The sequence below is a fragment of the Macrobrachium nipponense genome, chromosome 30, assembly GCF_015104395.2.
Source record: "Macrobrachium nipponense isolate FS-2020 chromosome 30, ASM1510439v2, whole genome shotgun sequence".
Classification (NCBI taxonomy): domain Eukaryota; kingdom Metazoa; phylum Arthropoda; class Malacostraca; order Decapoda; family Palaemonidae; genus Macrobrachium; species Macrobrachium nipponense.
In genome coordinates, this window is record NC_087218.1 from 21,948,713 (window position 1) to 21,961,699 (window position 12,987).

Consider the following 12,987-nt stretch of genomic DNA (forward strand, 5'->3'; position numbering starts at 1 on the left):
CAAAGGTTCATGCCAAGATGCAATTATTTACTACCCAGATACAATTAGCCTTTTATTTTAATAATTTGCTTACGTTTATATCTACTTATTATTGATTTATTTTTATTTTCAAAGCCGATTTCTTCTCACTGTATTCCCCGTTACCTTCTGTTACTTTTTAATAACTACCGTATTCTTTGGAAGCTTGACTTTCAAATCGGTGACCCCTGTGGGCTTGTTCCATATGAATAAGGTTCCTCTTCTAAATAATAATAATAATAATAATGATGATGATGATGATGATGATGATGATGATGATGATGATGATGATGATGATAAACAAATTAATTAGTATAGTCTGGAATAACTGTGGAGGCAAATACTGGGGACCAAAGAGAAAAACCTTGATTAAATGATATGAGAGCAACTGAGCCAAAATACTCGGAAAACTTCATATATATTAAGTGTCCGACGTTCTCATTACGGAGTATATCTCATATTTAATAAGTGTCTTACTTGTTATCACGCATATCGCTATTTATAAAAAAGACGGAAAATAAATCTTACAGAAAAGAATTTGAGATATTCCTGATTTGACCATTTAGCACTAACAAAAATTTATTTGAAGTTAGATGAAATCAGCAAAAAAATCTTTGAATTTAAAGACACAACCGTCATGAGTTGAGAAGATATTTAAGTTACGATGAGTCCTTATGGACATTGGAGAGGAAAAGTCTTTGATTATTCACTCTTCTTTTCATCTGTATAAGCAGAGGATTTGAAGGACTTCTCTATATTACCTAAATTTCTGAGTTAGCTAGAGGACTGCTATAGTGAAAGTATTGCTTTACAAATTACTCGTAAATCTACCTTTTTCCTTTTCCTCATATGCAATCAACCGTCACACACACACCACACACCCCCCCCCGACTATATGAAATCAGTTGCAAAAATGTTTCTAGTTAAAGTAAGCCGACCATTCAATGTGTGATATAATATATATATATATATATATAATAGATATATATATAATATATATATATATATATATATATATATATAGATATATATATATATATATATTATATATATATATATATATATATATATATATATATATATATATATATATATATATATGTGTGTGTGTAGTGTGGTGTGTGTATTTATGTTGAGTACATATGTATATAAAGAAATATATATTACATATATATATATATATATATATATATATATATATATATATATATATATATCTAAGATTAGAATTAGTCAAACCCAGCTTCTCAAACGCAAACAACAGAATGATAATATTTAAATTATATCTGCTTTGATACGTACAAGAGTAAAAATAAGATAAAAGAATCCATTGTTTGCAACCAATCTCTCAGAAAACAAGACAAACTACTAATAAACAAACGAATGAGCAAACCAAGTGTCTGTTGTGCCACCTATGGCACTGACTCCCGTGAATCTAACCGTAGGATATTCATTAAGCGTCGGTTTCGCGTCCTGCCCAAGGAATCATTAAAATTCCCAATCCATAGTCGGGTCTCTTTACGACTTTCATCCGTATCTTTCCACTCCCATTAACATTTTTTTAAAATCCAATCCATTTTCGGAGTCACTCCCCACATCTGCCTTTTAAGGCTATTGGTTCCATGCCAAACTCCCTCCCCGGGTTTTATTTTTTGAATTTCCTTTCTGCAGCAGCAGCAGCCCTACTTCACATTCATTCCTTTTTTGTTTCTTTCTTTCCTCCCCATTTTTTTAAGCAAAGGAAATTAATGTTACAGCTTTTGAAATATAAAGGTAATAAAAACATTAAGCATTGACGATAAAAATCAAATTGGAGGTGAACGCAGAACTTTACGGTATAGAATACAAAAACTGCAACATTTTGGGCACCAAAGCGGACAGTATTGAAATAAAAAATAACAAAAATTACCGTTAATGTCCTTTTTTCGTATTAGAAGGAACCTGTGATGCAAATCAGGTCTTCCAAGGCAAGAAAAGCGCCAAGATTCTTTCCTGTGCGTCATGCCAACTCTGTTATTGAAGCAAGCGAAAGCTATTGAATAAAGTAAGGTATTTAAGGAACCAAGAATGATACATTTCAAGTAATCAGCTTTTAAATTGAATTCAGGAATGCTCAGATGAAAGCGGAGCCAGGTTTAACAAAATTGTCCATACAAATCTTCATGGAGAAATGCAGGTATCTAAATAGCATCATGAAATTTACCGAAGTAATAATAAATACATTTGCAGAAAAGCCGTGTTATCAAGAGATTCCGTCACAGATCTTCAAAGCAAATCTTCAGCAACGATGCGTCATAGCAATGTTTTGAAACCTCTCTTTTGGGGCCTCCGTCGTCCGATGATATTTCGAGCATAGTAGCATCTTTCTTGGCAGATAAAGGATAAAGATATCTCTGAAATTTAAAAGCTTTAGTGTGAGATTATATTATGACTAATTTTCCTTTACCCTTAGATCTGTTGACACTGCTCATCCCATAACTTGTACGTGTACTAGAACGTCCTTTTGTCTTGCGATCTGTTTTGAATTATGCGATTAATAATCGCTTTTCTCTACATACCATTCATTTATTTTTTCACTCTCGTTAGATTAAGTTGTACGCAAAGAAAACTTTTACTAGATTATGAAAATAAAGGTAGGACCCCGTGGAAGAGGTGTACCGTCAGTGTACTTCACTCGGTGCACCGTAGGCATACTTAAGGCTCTTTGTAGCGTGCCTTCGGCCCCTAGCTACAACCTCTTTTATACCTTTTACTGTACCTCCGTTTATATTGTCAATTCCATTTTAATTTTCACCCTCTCTTAACAATTATTTCATTGTGCAGCAGCTTTGAGGTTTCCTTCTTGGTACACCCGTAAAACATTGTCACTCTCAGTTCCCCTTTCAGCGCTGAATGACCTCATAGGTCCCCGTCTTTGGCAATTGGCCGTTTTAAATGAATGATCAGCACAGAGTCACTGATACGGCAAAGATACGTAATCGCAATCCCAGGCTAACTTAGTTCTCTCCACCAAACTTTGGGATTCTCTCATCGCTTCCATTTTCTCTTAATTCGTAAACTTTCATTCGAAGTGGCCTCTCTCTTCATTTGGGGTTAGAGTCCCACTTTCAAATCCTTTTTTTCTCCTTTACTTCTGGCCGAGGCTAGGCCAATACATTATAGTATCCATATACTAGATTTAACGCTCGTACAAGTTGAACGTCTTATCTATCTATCTATCTATCTACCTATATATATATAATATATATATATATATATATATATATTATATATATATAGGTAGATAGATAGATAGATAGATAGATATGTGGTATAATCCACAATGTAAAATCCTTATTTAGTTATATACAAATATATATTTCTTTTGTACAGTAAAATTAAAGCGTTTTCGACCATCAGCTGTGGTTTTGTTCACTAAAAGATTTTAGTGAACAAGACCACAGCACATAGTCGAAAGCTTTAATTTACTGTACAAAATATATTATATATATTTTGATATAACTACATAAACACTTTACATCGATGTGGATTACATCCCCATTACTTAGAGGTAGGACATAGTACCTAGCTTCTTTCATATATATATATATATAGATATAGATATATATATATATATATATATATATATATATATATATATATATAGATATATATATATATATATATATATATATATATATATATATATATACATATATATACATATATATATATATATATATATATATATAGATATATATATATATATATATATATATATATATATATATATATATATATATATATATATATGAAGAAGCTAGGTACTATGTCCTACCTCTAAGTAAATGGGGATGTAATCCACAACGATGTTAAGTGTTTATGTAGTTAGATCAAATATATATATATATAATATTTTGTACACGTAAATTAAAGCTTTCGACTATGAGCTGTGGTCTTGTTCACTAAAATCTTTTAGTGAACAAAACCACAGCTGATGGTCGAAAGCTTTAATTTACTGTACAAAGATATATTGTATATAACTAAATAAGGATTTTACATTGTGGATTATACCACATATCTATCTATCATCTATCTATCTATCTATCTATCTATCTATCTATCTATCTATCTACCTATATATTATATATATACGATAATATATATATATATATAATATAGATAGATAGATAGATAGATAGATAAGACGTTCAACTTGTACGAGCGTTAAATCTAGTATATGGATACTATAATGTATTGGCCTAGCCTCGGCCAGAAGTAAAGGAAAGGAGAAAAGATTTGAAAGTGGGACTCTAACCCCAAATGAAGAGAGAGGCCACTTCGAATGAAAGTTTACGAATTAAGAGAAAATGGAAGCGATGAGAGAATCCAAAGTTTGGTGGAGAGAACTAAGTTAGCCTGGGATTGCGATTACGTATCTTTGCCGTATCAGTGACTCTGTGCTGATCATTCATTTAAAACGGCCAGTTGCATACATATATATATATATATATATATATTTATTATATATATATATATATATATATAATATATATATATATATATATATATATATACATATATATACATATATATATATATATATATATATATATATATATATATAGTTAAAATATATATATACATATATATATATATATATATATATATATATATATCCTATATATATATATATATATATTATATGTATGTATATATGGGGGAGGGCGACTGGCCTATCAGAACCCTTGTCTGTCCCAGGCCTCAAAAGAGAAAAAATAAGAAATGAAAACGGGAAATGTAATATGAGACTTCACCCCGACAAGAGTGATAGATGGGGCCTCCCGCGCGTGTGTATATAAGAAGTTAGTATCACGAAATACTGAACGTTTGACAGACAAATCGTGATATCCGTTTGTGATAGAGGGCCAAAAAAAGGAAAGTGGATGAAAGGCCAATAAAAAGTGAAATAAAGAAGATCAGGGGTTCGATATGTAGCCCAGAATAAACAGTGGTACTCTCTTCATGCGTGATGTTAGATTAAAAAGTATATATATAGAGCTTACTGGAACAAATACGTATCAGTTTGAAGCATTGAAATAATAGAGATTTCCCTACAAATAGATAATTTCAAATAAAAAAAAAAACTTAAAAATACTCGTAATAGCATGAGTCATGAAAAGGAGAAACAAATCCTCAATTATCTATGGGTACAAATATATTTCAAAATAATTCTAAACAGAAAGCTTTCAAGAATCTGTTCTGAAAAGGAATCGAACAAATGACCGAAAACGCTCTGCTTAGAATTATTTTTATGTACATTTGTTTACCCATTCATAAAAGTGGCTTTGTTTCTCCATTTCAAGACTTATGCTCTTTGAGTGTTTTGAACAAATTCCCGAAAGCTCTCTATTTAGAATTATTTTTAAATGTATTTGTACTCATAGATAAGTGTGGATTTGTTTCTCCTTTTCAAGACTCATGGTACGATGAGCATTGTTAACATCATTTATATAATTTTATTTCTGGAGTTATCTATTCAAATGAAAATATTTATTTTCTGCTTCAAACTGATATGTAGTTGTTACACTGAGCTATATTCTTTTTTTATCTAACATCATGCATAAAAAGTGTACCACTGTTTGTTCTGGGTGATTCCGTAAAAGACGTGTGTTAATATTGTTTGTTTATTATTTGCATTTATTTGTTCCTATATTCCTCTGGCGACTTGTGTTATGGTTTATTGTAATTGACTCAAATGCCACGAAAAGTAACCTTACTTTTGTAGGTTCTAGAGTTTTGTTTTTCCTTCCGAGTTTTTTTTTTTCTTTTTTTTTTTTTTTTGTTAAGTGTTCCACGGGTGGTTGTGTTTTTGCTTTGTTAGAGATATTTAGGATTATTAGAATATTATCAGTAAAAGATATATGATAAGTGAAATTCCTTTTAATAAAAGTTGAATCCATCGAATTTAGTTGTCCAATCTGACATAAAGGGCTCCTAAAATAACAGCAAATTAGGTGGTATTTAAAGGTAACAGTTGCTGAAAGTAAATTTTATAATATAAAAAGTAGACAGAAGATATTTACTGATTTACAAAGAAGTTGATGAGTCATTTATATGATGATTATTGAAAGTTTCATAAAGTTATGACGATAAAGTAAACCGCTCATCATGTGCTCAATAATATTTTTTTTAAAAGAATCCAAATTAGACTATTTCAAAAATTAAAACCATGCAACTTTAACCCTCAGAATACGCAAGAGTGGTTAGCTAAAGAAAATTAAGAAACTTTAATGAAAAAATAAACTAGGTGTTTGTTTACGAGTTCTATCAGTAATATTCAGATTATTAACAAAGGTTTGTTATACGATTAGCCATTCAGGCATGTATATGCGTAATAATGCAAACTTGTTTCAAAGCATTAAGTAATAAGACAATTTTGGCCGTTTTGTTGAATTTTGGTTATTTCTTTTACATTATGGTCATTTCACGCCGGAATTTGTCAAAATCGGAACTTTTCTAAATATGTATTTTTAGTTACAGCTTCAAAATAACTCGCAATTTTCTGAGTCTCCATATCTCTAACCGAGAATATGCTAAAAAAAAAAAAAACTCGCCCACTATTTTCTACAGCAATTCCGGTAGAAAGTTTTGGCCGCGCATAATTATTAAGCAAGAAGCTTCCTTTGTTATAAAAAAAAACTAATTTGCAATGGCTAAATTATTCGTATCAATTCAACCCAATCCGACACAGTAATATCAACATAAAACACGATGCAATGTGGGACATTTGAAATATTACTATTTTTATTTCACGTTTTGTTAAGCCATATTCATCAAACATCATTGAAATCAAGCTTTAACGAGCTCTTTGAGAAATAATGGAAACTGCAAATTTTTCTAGAAAACTAAATTGTATTTTAATGACAATAGAGATATAGTTTATTTGAGTCACGTATAATTTTGTATCTAACATAACACAGGTAGATATACTTATTTTGCCAAGTATATTATATATATATATATATATATATATATAATTATATATATATATATATATATAGTAATATATATATATATATATATACATACAAGTGTGTGTATATGTATATATATATATATATATCAGGCATCTAAGGAGATAGGGGCCTATATGCCAGTTTTTAAAAAATACAAAAAGGCCATAGAAAAGGAGAAACAAAGGGTTAAAGTTAAAAGTTTGTAGCAGGAAAACCATTAAAGATATTAAGATGAAACTTGCGGCAAGTTATACGTAGATAAAGTTAAAAGTTTGTAGCAGGAAAACCATTAAAGATATTAAGATGAAACTTGCGGCAAGTTATACGTAGATGATGTTGGAATTTTTACAGACCCCCAAAATTTGTTTGGGAATGGCTTGCGCGAACTCAAGTGCGCATCAAAGCAGACAATAAAATAAAACCATTAATTTTTTTTGGGTTGTAAATGACAATAAAGATTTGTTTGCTATAAAATCATTTCCCCATAACCCCTTGCATCCCTCAGAACACACTATTGCATTATTGGCGCGCATGCACGTAAAAACACACGCAAAATCGTATAATAATAAAGAATATTTTTCTATGTTGTAATTTAGAAATAAGGACTTTTTTAGTAGATAGTAGTTTCATTCCGACGCCCAAAGTCCTAAAATTGTATTCCAGATTCACAAGCGCTAACCTTTAGATGTATTGCAGGTGCACACGTCCTCGTAAAATCATACGCAAAATAGCAAAATGGAAGGAATTTACAGTTTTAAGTAAAATAAAATAACAATAAAGGTATTTTTTTATTGTTACGTTGTGTCATTTTAATAACCTAACTCTAAGAATTCCCTAATTTGCCTTAAGGGAGCACAGAAAACAATATTTTCATAGTATGCAACATCAAACAGTACAATGAAAAAACATTGTCATAAAATTAAATGTAAAAGAAGAATATTTGGTAACACATCGATCGCCACAATAATATTGGAAAAAGATAATAATAATTGCATGCATGCAAGCAAACACAAAAACAACAAACACAATCTTACCCTAAAGCAATGAATAAGCATTAGAAAAAAAATTAGACTGTAAATTGAATGAACAAGGAAAAAACATTAATGAAATGGCAATAAAACAAAATAATTAATGATAATGACACTCACCCTCCCGAATATCTTGCATCTGCTCCAAACGACACTCCCCCTTCCCCCCACTGATTTGACTTAGTAGTCAAAAAGATTCTCCTGCACCTCATCATCGTCGTCCTCTGCAAATTCATCTTGCTCACGACGACTGGGGCGCTGAATTTACGTAAAAATCAGTGAAAAACACGAGTGCAATACACTAGCGACCTGTAAACATGTGGTCTTGGATGTACTTTAAAAGTATGAAGATACGAAGCCACTGATTGGCGGGAATTACTCTACTCTGCCAAAGCGAGCATAAGTCGGGCATTCTGATTGGCTGTCAAGAAGGCCAATGCGTGTATTTCTGTATCCTTTTACCGAGTCGAGTCGCATAAGTCCCTTTCTAATTAACCGCGCGAGTCAATTTTGGCCATAATCTTTCAGATGAAGAAAACATTGGTTTTCAACCTAGAATAGCTCTTATAGATAATGGCGCAGGGTCTTATAAATCATACCATTGGAAAGAGCATGACTAGAGCAACGTTTTATGTTTTTTTATTTTTGAGGCTTATAAGCCCTTCTCTCCCTAGAGGCCTGATATATACATACATACATACATACACACACATATATATATATATATATATATATATATATATATATTATATATTATATATATATAAACGGGAATATTTGTATATATGTTTGCTTCGTTGCTATGAAAATCGAACTGCTTGAAAACCCAGCCAAAATTTTGCACACGGCTTCTAAGTCACCCCAGAAAGGTTTAGAACTCAAAATCAAACCCCTACCCCGTGACAGATATACAAACAGATAAAACAAATGAAATTTTTTGTTTCTAGCCCACGTTTTCTTCAGTAATGTTTATGGGACTCACCGGTAGCTTGGGTGGAAAGCTCCAACTTTTCTGTTGGTGATGTCATTAAACTCCTCCCTCTGCAAACGCTCAGACGTATGGTAGCCCGACAAATGCGAATTACCCCCATTTATTCGTTAATTTCGTCTTAGTTTTTACCATCGGAATTCGCTTTGTGACATTTCGGTGACGTATTTCGTAATAAACGCCGATTTAGATGCGGTCTGGTGTAATCGAAATATCACCTTGAATAATCCAACAGTTGACAGTTAGAATTAATTATCGTGCGAGCTCGCGAAACACTTCACTGTATAAGGAAGATGAGTGTCTTTTCTCGTTGCTTGGTAATGATTACTTGGAAGATAATGACTGAAGATTCTAGATTAAAACTTTTCAGGATTGTAGATCATTACATTTGGAAATCCTTTTCCGAAAGGCTCTTAGAGGGTAAATGAATAAGATGCAAATATGGATAAAATTAAGAAATGGCAACTACAGCACTTCGAGGAACGTCGAAGACAGATTACACAACATGTCAATTTCGTACCTTTTGCTGATGTAATCATACACATTAAGGAACAGTATTCCCGTCATTTAGGAAAATGAAATTATAGTTTATGGTTATATATTAGAATCATATATATATTAATTTCTAGCTTTTGTCAACGCGCATTTATTCGAAACAATAAATAACCGATTGCCTAACATTCCTCCAAGAAGGGAAACGTTTTTGTTTGATTCATGATTACGTTATTGCCAAAGGTACATATTTAACCAAGTTTATGGATGCTGTACGGACGTGCTTAGCAGTAATTTTTTTCTAACGATCCTTGTAACTTTATACTTAATTCTACTTTACGGAATTTTATGCCATTGTAAAGATAATTAGTTGTGATTTATTATGTTATGTTAAAAACATCCCTAAAACCAATATAAAAAATACGTATCACGAATTGATTGTAGCCGTATAAGAAAGTGTTTTGCAATTTTTTTCTTAATATGATGATGGGGTGGAATGCAATTCACTTTATAATTGGAAAGAACTAAAAATCCGTAACATAGTATAGAATAAATATACTCATACAACATTATTGAATGAGTTTAAATTAATTCCCTGCAAGTAGCGTTAAAGGGCCTAACAGTGAAATTAATAATAAACGTTATACATAATTTATTCATATTCTGATCAGAGAGCCTGAGATATTTCCCAGATGACATACAGCCGCAAACTGTCACGAAATTGATGCTCTGTATCTGTCCACACGTGCAATTACCTGTCAGTTGGTCGGAAATTATGCAGGTAATAATAATACCACCAGTTCATCCGTTCCAGTGAGTTGACTGTCTCCTCCCACAAACTGCTGTCTACGCGTAAGTTTTAATGGCAGTTTTGATTAACTGACAGAAGAAATGACAGGTAAATTTGGTGTTGAATACACGACCTGAGGTTGTTGAAATCTAGGATAGTGAATGAGTCTGTTGGGAGAGAGTGAGAAGAGAGAGGAGAGGAAGTGTTAGGGAGGGTTTAAAATATTATATATATATATATATATATATATATATAATATATATATACACACACACACGCACATATATATATATATATATATATATATATATATATATATATATATATATATAATTTATCAAATGTCATTCAGAGTTTTTTTTTCAGGCAGTGCCGGGTTGGTCAGCTTGTATTTGTATAAATAATATATATATGTGTGTGTGTGTGTATCTTCTGTATATATAAAAATGGATGTGTGTATGTGTATATATGCCACATAGACTTTGAAATACATTGAGCAATTTCTACCGAACTTGGTATACAAATGACTTACTATCTGTATAAGAATACTGTGGTGCTAAAGACATCACTGGGACCAAAGGGGGTTGTGGGAATGGCGTGAAATGTAAAAATAACTGAAAACAACAGATATTGGTATTAGCATCTAATCCATAGTTTTCAAGGTTGCTGAGGTTAATAGTAGCACTCCCTATGCCTTTTAAGTCCAAGTTCATCCCCGATAGGAATGCGGTAAGAATGGGTGGGCAGGTGGGTGAAATGAGTAAATAACAAAAAACGACAGATATAAGTATTTAAGCCATCGATTTTGAGGTCTCTGAGTTGAATAGTGACACTCCTGATGCCTTTCAATTCCAAGTTAAGCCCTGATAGGAAGCAGGATGGGAAAGGGGTGATATAAAAATATCCAAAAACAACAGATATTAATGTCTAATCCATAGTTTTCAAGGTTGCTGGCATGACTAGCAACACTCATGATGCCCTTCAAGTCTTAAGTTCAGCCCTGATAGGAAGAGGGTGAGAAATAATGGGAAAGGGGTTACATGTAAAAAAGAATTGAAAATTACATATATTAGTGTCTTATTTATAGTTTTCAAGGTCGCAGAGATGAATAGTGACACTCCCAATGCCCTTTAAGTCCAAGTTCAGCCCCGATAAGAATTGGATTGAGGAGGGGTGGAAAAAGGGGTGAAAATAACATATATTAGTGTCAAATCCATGGATCTTGAGGTTGCTGAGATGAATAGTGACACTCCCGATGCTTTAAGTCTTAAGTTCAGCCCTGATAGGAAGTGGTGTGAGCTGGGGACAACGTAAAAATAACTGAACACGACACATATTAATGTCTAATTTATAGTTATCAAGGTCGCTGAGATGAACTGGAATACACCCAATGTCCTTCTAAATTCTGCCCCAATAGGGGATGGTAGGAAGATGGTGACATTTAAAAATAACCGAAAACTAAAGATATTAATGTCTAATCAACAATCTTAACATGAAAGGGAGAGATTGAGAATGAGAGAGATCGAGAAAGAGGGAAGGGAAGTGAGAAGAGGTGTAGAGGGGGGTTTTGGGAGGAGAGAGAAAGGTTATCAGTTGTCATTTAGAGTTTTCCCCAGGCAGCACCGGGTTGGTCAGCTATTTATATATCTATATATATATATATATATAAATATATATAATATATATGTATATATATACTATATATGTGTGTGTATGTGTGCATGTAAATGTGTGTATGCAAATGACGTTCCTCCCTTTCTTAACTGAAAAGTCATTTTTACCTATGGACCGAAGCAAACAGTAAGTTTGTTTTATTAAGTTTGGTAAGAGTAATAATAAATAAACTCATGGTACGAAATATAATGACTGTTTTATATTCACTGAAGTGTACCCACCGTGAAAAATGACGGTAGCATAAGAGAGGGTCGAATTGCAAGTCCCTTAAACACATGGACATGACCTACGATCCTGAAGCTTACCCCAAGGTACGTTGGTTGTGCACATGTATAATATAGGTCATTGGTGAGAAAGGCTAGCATTATTATTATTATTATTATTATTATTATTATTATTATATTATTATTATTATTATTATTATTATTATTATTATTATTATTATTATTATTATTATTATTATTATATTCAGAAGATGAACCCAATTCATATAGAACAGTGGTTCTCAAACTTTTTCTGGTCGTTATCCACTTTTCATACAAGATACTTGTACATGGCCCACCGCCCAAGGACAAGCATAACCCATTTATGTATAAAAGCCATGATTTTATACATATATATCCACAGATTATGGCCTCTCTCATTCTGCTACATAGACCTCAGCTTGGGAACCACTGATACAGAATAAACCCACAGGTGCCATTGGCTTGAAATTCAACCTTCCAGAAAATATGGTGTCTATTAGAAAGTAGTAAGAGAAGAAAAATGGAAAATACAAAAAGAAAAGGTCATTGACTAGAAAGGAAATCTAGAGAAACTTTGTTACATTATAGAAAATAATTGCGGTAGTCTTTGACAGATGACGGAATTTCGTGAACTCTACGGTATTCGCGATTCTATTTTCACTAGCAGCTGTCAAAGCCTTTAGAAGGCACAAACTCCCTTACGTGTTGCTGTTACAAAGAAAATGAACCACAGTTGATTACAAATATTAACAGA